The sequence below is a fragment of the Sesamum indicum genome, linkage group LG4, assembly GCF_000512975.1.
Source record: "Sesamum indicum cultivar Zhongzhi No. 13 linkage group LG4, S_indicum_v1.0, whole genome shotgun sequence".
In the NCBI taxonomy this organism is placed as follows: Eukaryota; Viridiplantae; Streptophyta; class Magnoliopsida; order Lamiales; family Pedaliaceae; genus Sesamum; species Sesamum indicum.
In genome coordinates, this window is record NC_026148.1 from 6057155 (window position 1) to 6063072 (window position 5918).

Here is a 5918-nt window from a genome sequence, read left to right on the forward strand (position 1 = left end):
TGGGAGGGTATGTCATTATCATATGCTGGGCGGGTACAAATCATTAAATCTGTACTTTCAGCATTGAGCATTTATTGGGCTTCTGCATTCATATTACCGAAGGCAATCATTAAGGAAGTAGAGAAACGTCTTAGAAGGTTCCTATGGAAAGGCACCTCAACGACGGGTTATGCCAGAGTTGCATGGAAGGATGTATGCAAACCAGTTGGGGAAGGAGGCCAAGGAATAAAAGATATTGATGCACTCAACCGAGCACTAATGACTAAGAAGTTGTGTGATATCATTAGATATGACCGAACGTCTATCTGGGTTGAGTGGCTACAGCGCGGACGACTACAAAATAATTCCATTTGGACTGTTGATGAGAAGGGTGGATCGTGGGGTTGGAGAAAGCTGCTTCGTCTATGCAGCCTTATCCAACCAATGGTGGAGTGTCGCATTGGAGATGGGAGGAACCTCTATCTTTGGAAGGATCCATGGCATCACCTTGGCCCCCTGATTTATCGATTTCCACGAGGACCGAGTTTACTTGGGCTTGATGAATTTACCAAACTCAATACGGTTATTGATGAGGGCCAATGGCACTGGCCCCTCATCACGGATTTGGAATGCCTTCAAATTATTTATACATTACCCCAGATTCATGATGGAGATGATAGAATCATTTGGCGTTTCCCGGATGACCGACCCACAGCCCAAGTCCTGTACAGACTTATTTGCCCGCCTGGACCGAAAGTAGGTTGGACTTCACTACTTTCGGGTTCGCTAAAGATCTCACGACATTGTTTTATCCTATGGATGGCTATTCAGGAAAAACTACCAACAACAGACAAACCTTGGCTCACACACATTGGAGGGTGTATTCTATGTGATGAAGAAGCAACCGAGACGCATAATCACTTATTCTTCCGATGCCGATTCAGCAGAAGATGCCTTATAGCCATACGGGAAATTATTCGATTCGCATGGCCCAATCGCACATGGGCAATGGATGTGGAATGGGCAGTGAGGAAATGGAGAGGGAAGCATATCATTAATGCAGCATACCGAGCATTACTTGGGTCATTCGTTTACCATTTGTGGCGAGAAAGAAATTCCAGACGGTTCCAGCAGATTGAGCACCCGCCTAATGTATTGGCTTCTCTTATTATTAACGATGTTAGGCAGAGGATATTGAGTCTAAATCTTTCTAGTTCGATTAGTACATGTGCTCTATATAGACTATGGCGTATCCCTTGGCCTATCGAGGGAATACCCAATTAATTGTTGTACTGTACCATATTTTTCATTTATGAAATTTACCATTACCGAAAAAAAATAGTCAGAATAGTTAGAACATTGATGATGGGCTTTCACAGTAACCCCCAACCCGTACCCCACTTTTACGGTTTGGAAAATACATTATTTCATAAAAAAAAACAGAAAAGAAATTGAGAGAAATATATTTCATATTATTTTGTAAAAAATATATTTAATTACCTCTTTTCTCTTTATTCGCCACTAGCAGTAAAAGGCAGAATAGAGTAGTGTTTGTTTAGTCTTTTCACAATAATAAGAAGGGAAAAGATCCTTTGAAATCATTCCTTCATTCATTCCCAATTTTCAAAAACCCTAAACCGCTATTTCTCCTTCTCCTTTGTGCTCTCTCTCTCTCTCAACTCACTGCTGCCACAATGGCACCGGCGACGTCTTTGGATGAAGAAACCGCAAAGAAAATCATTTGTCAGGTGATTTGCAAGACATGTTTTTCTTTTTTTAGATGATGAAGAATATTCATTGTGTTTGAATTTGTGTTTTAGTTGTTCTGTTTTGTGTTTTGAAAATAGAGAGAGAAAAATAGAGATAAGTAAGTGTGTGTTGAAAATAGATGATATGTTTGGATTTATGTTTTAGGATAATTTAAAATATTATAAAATAAGTGGTGTAGGTTTGATGTTGGGATTTGAGAGACAAAAATCACTTTTCATTGTCAAATTATATATTCTTATATATATTTTTTATATAAATATGTATATATATAAATATTTTATTTTAATATTATATTTTTGCGAGACAAAAATTATTGTTTATTGTCAAATCATGTATATTTTATATTATGTATATATATATATTATATATAGAAAGTTGAAAAAAACAAAAAAAAACATATACATATTTGGTACAATAATATTAGAGATTTTCTTTGCTTCAACAAAAATATCAACATACACATATTTATTCATCAAAGTGAAAAAAATTGCACATCCCGATCTATCTTAATTGGCAACACCATTTTCCATCTTCAGCAACTTATATGTTTTATATTTAAAAATATATCTGTAACTTAAAATTATTCCTAGAAAGACCAAGTTTTTCATACAAAATTGACTCTAGTTCAACAAACGTAGTACTATAATATATTTTCATAGTGAAAAAAAAAAAGTGGAAGACAAAAGAAAGCTAGAGAGAGAAAAAATGGAATCTCCACATTCTCTCTCTCCTCTCTCACACACTCACACACCACCCAAAACACACACTAATGCGCAATCTTTACACACACCGGCCGGTGACTTGGAAGACGAGGAGGAAGGGTCGGCCGGCGACGGGACGGTCGGGGAGGAGGATGGCCGGAGTCAGGAGGCCGGTAGTGGAGAGATTTCCCGAGTTTTTCAAACGAGGCGCAAGAAAGATGAAGAAACGGCTGTTGAGAAAACGATGGTGGGCGGTTTTTTTTCGGTGATAGAGGATGAATCAGCGATTGGGGAATTAAAGGGGGCTTCGCTGGTCCAGAAAGATCAAAGTTTCGCCAATTAAAGGGGGCTTCGCTGGTCCAGAAAGATCAAAGTTTCGCCATTGAAATCAACGAGAAAAAAGGCCAAATGCAGCAGTTTTTTTAGGAAGATGAAAGATTTGGTTTTGCTGGTTCTTTTCCGGCAATTGAGGGTTGCAATCGATCTTTGGAGACGAAAGGAAACATTCCGAACAAAAAAGGAGGAAGTTTGGCCTCTGTTTCGTGGGGGTTAGGGGCGCCACCATTTTTGGGTTTTGGTGACGCTTCTTCAACCTCCATCAATGGCGGACAAGGGATTGTTGCTTCACCTCACGACTTCAAAATCTCAGAGTTCCTATTCCTTGCGAATAGAGTCGTGGACGTCGGAGATATTGCTATAATAGAGGCACTGGCAGCGCTCAAAACCCGATGGGAGGAAAAGTTCGGCCCTGGCGGAAATTTGCAAAAACCTTTTGGCCGTGGAACTCTCAAAGCTCGCCACTATCTCCTTGGACTGGCAACGGAAACGCGATGGGAGGATTTAACGGTTAGTGGGTCGACGGAAAATGGCTCGCCGCCGCTTGGAAAAAAATCCCAAATTCCGGCGCGGTTGTGTGACTCTTCTTTCGGTAACCAAGGTAATGAAACAGTAACTGAGACGAGTGAGAAACTGGCTGGAACGATTTTCCGACGAACTGGCGAAGGTCCGGTCACTTTTGCGACGAACAGTGACGTGCGACGGGCGGCTAACGTGGATGCCACGGTGGAAAGGGCTGGAGCTGAGGTGGTCGGCGCTTTGGGTGACATGGAGGTTGACTTGGCAAGTGAGAGGGCTGCTGACATCAGCCCTATTAGGGCTGATGTCATCACTGCTGCAGGGCTGCTGGCGTCAGCCCTATTAGGGCTGACATCATCACTGATGCAAGGGCTTACATCAGCAATTAAACAGTTGCTGAGGTCAGCGATGCTAGGGCTGACATCAGCGATGACACAGCTACTGACATCAGCATTTCTGTAGGAAAAAAACAACATTTTCATGACACGACAAGGAAAAAGGCTATCGGTGTTCCCGTCCAAACAGGGTTGTACGTTGGGAATATCCCGTTGCATGCATGTCCTAAAAATGCGACTTCGAATGACAAAATTGCGCATGTTTTCAATAATTCTTAGCGAAAAACTTTGTCGTATGTGGAGCCCACTGTGCAAAATGGTGAGGTGATTGTTCGCCCTTCGTTGAAAATTATTTGGGATGGATCGAAACGATGGAAGGCCACGGCAGTTGGATATTTTCTCGGAAAAAAATCATATTTCCACCACTTGAAAGAATTTGTCACGTCAATATGGCCGGCGTTGCGTGACGTCACTGCTACGGCAAATAGGTTCTTCTTCTTCCAATTCAAATCAGTCATAGATATGGAAGAAGTAATTGAGGGTGGACCATGGCTATTTCAGGGACAACCAATCATCCTTTAGAAATGGGAGCCAGGAATAGCAATGCGAAAATTGAAACATACACAAGTCCCCGTCTGGATCAAGCTAAGACACCTTCCGGTGGAGTTGTGGACTATGGAGGGATTGAGCACAGTGGCGAGTGGAGTCGGAAAACTGTTGTACCCGGATGCCATAACGAGAGCATGCACGAGACTGGACTTCGCTCGTGTATGCATCATGCTAGACATCACCTCGAAATTACCAAATCATATCATTATCATGACCCCGGATGAGAGAGGAGGGGAAACACCATGCAAAGTCGATGTCGAAGATGAATGGGTTCCGCCAAAGTGTACGGGTTGCATGAGCTTGGGCCACTCTATCAAAGACTGTCCATTGACAAAACCGGCTAAGCAAACCAAACCATCAGTGTCTGTATATGTACCCAAAGTAGCGGGGCCACGGATACCTAGGAGGGAGGAGAATTTCACTAACACGTTAAGGGTTCCACAACCAGAAACTCCTCGGAATTCTTCCAGGCTACAGGTGGAAGAGAGCGAATCACTACCATTGGACACGCATGCATCTCCCACTCGATGTGGAGACAAGAGACGAGAGGACAAAGGCAAGTCATTGGTTATTTTTAATACTTTTGATACCTTACAGATGCTTGAGGATGTAGATGAAACTACTGGGGGTCCTAATCCAAGCAGCCCCAAGCAAGGTGATCCATGTTGAATATGGCAGTTTGGAATGTTCGTGGCCTGAACAAAAGGGACCATCAACTAGCAGTGAAAGATCTTGTTGCTGAGTTCAGGTTACATTTCCTTGGTCTCCTTGAAACCCATATTCCTTTGAATAATGTTTCTCAAATTTAGTCTTTTTTATTACCCCAATAGAAATGGTTTGTGGATTATGTGATGACGGGGAATCGTATTTGAATTGCATGGGATGATAACTTCATTGATGTTGATGTGGTTGAGTTGGGTACACAATTTATACACTATCATGTTACTATTCGAGCACTTCAGGAATCAGTTGATGTTACCATCATTTATGGGGCCACTAAGGTAGCGGACAGACGAGAACTCTGGGACTCTCTGACGTCATTGGCTAGACAATGTGTGGATACCCCGTGGTTAGTTGGGGGTGACTTTAATGTTATTCGGGACCTTAGTGAGGTTTGTGGAGCTTCTGGAGACATACGGCTGGCAATGGAGGAATTTAATAATTGCATCCAGAATGCAGGATTGCTTCCTTTACCCATGCAAGGAGAATAGTACACATGGCACAATTGCAGTGAAAGCCCCCGGAATCTATGGAAACGATTGGATAAGATACTCATTACTGACACATGGATCGATCGTTTCCCCACTTCATCTTACTCGAGCCGGACAAAATGCATAAAATCCTCCTGTGTTTTAAAAAGTATGCAAAAAGCACCCCCCCTGTTTTCAGAATAGGCGAAAACCCCCCTCATGTTTTGTTTTAGTCAGCAAAAAAACCCCCATTCTATTAGAAACTAATGGGAGGTGGAGAAGATGTGCGTCTGCTGCGTTTGGTAGTGTTTTTCTGTGATTTAGGTTGATATTTAATGACTTTTTAGACCAAAATACCCCTCTCTGGGTCTATATAACATGCAAAGGGGTTTTTTTGCTTGTTTTGTATCTTCCTTTTGCCATTTCTCCCCCAAAAAAAGGTATGAAACTATTTCTTTTTTCTCTTTTATTTTATTTGT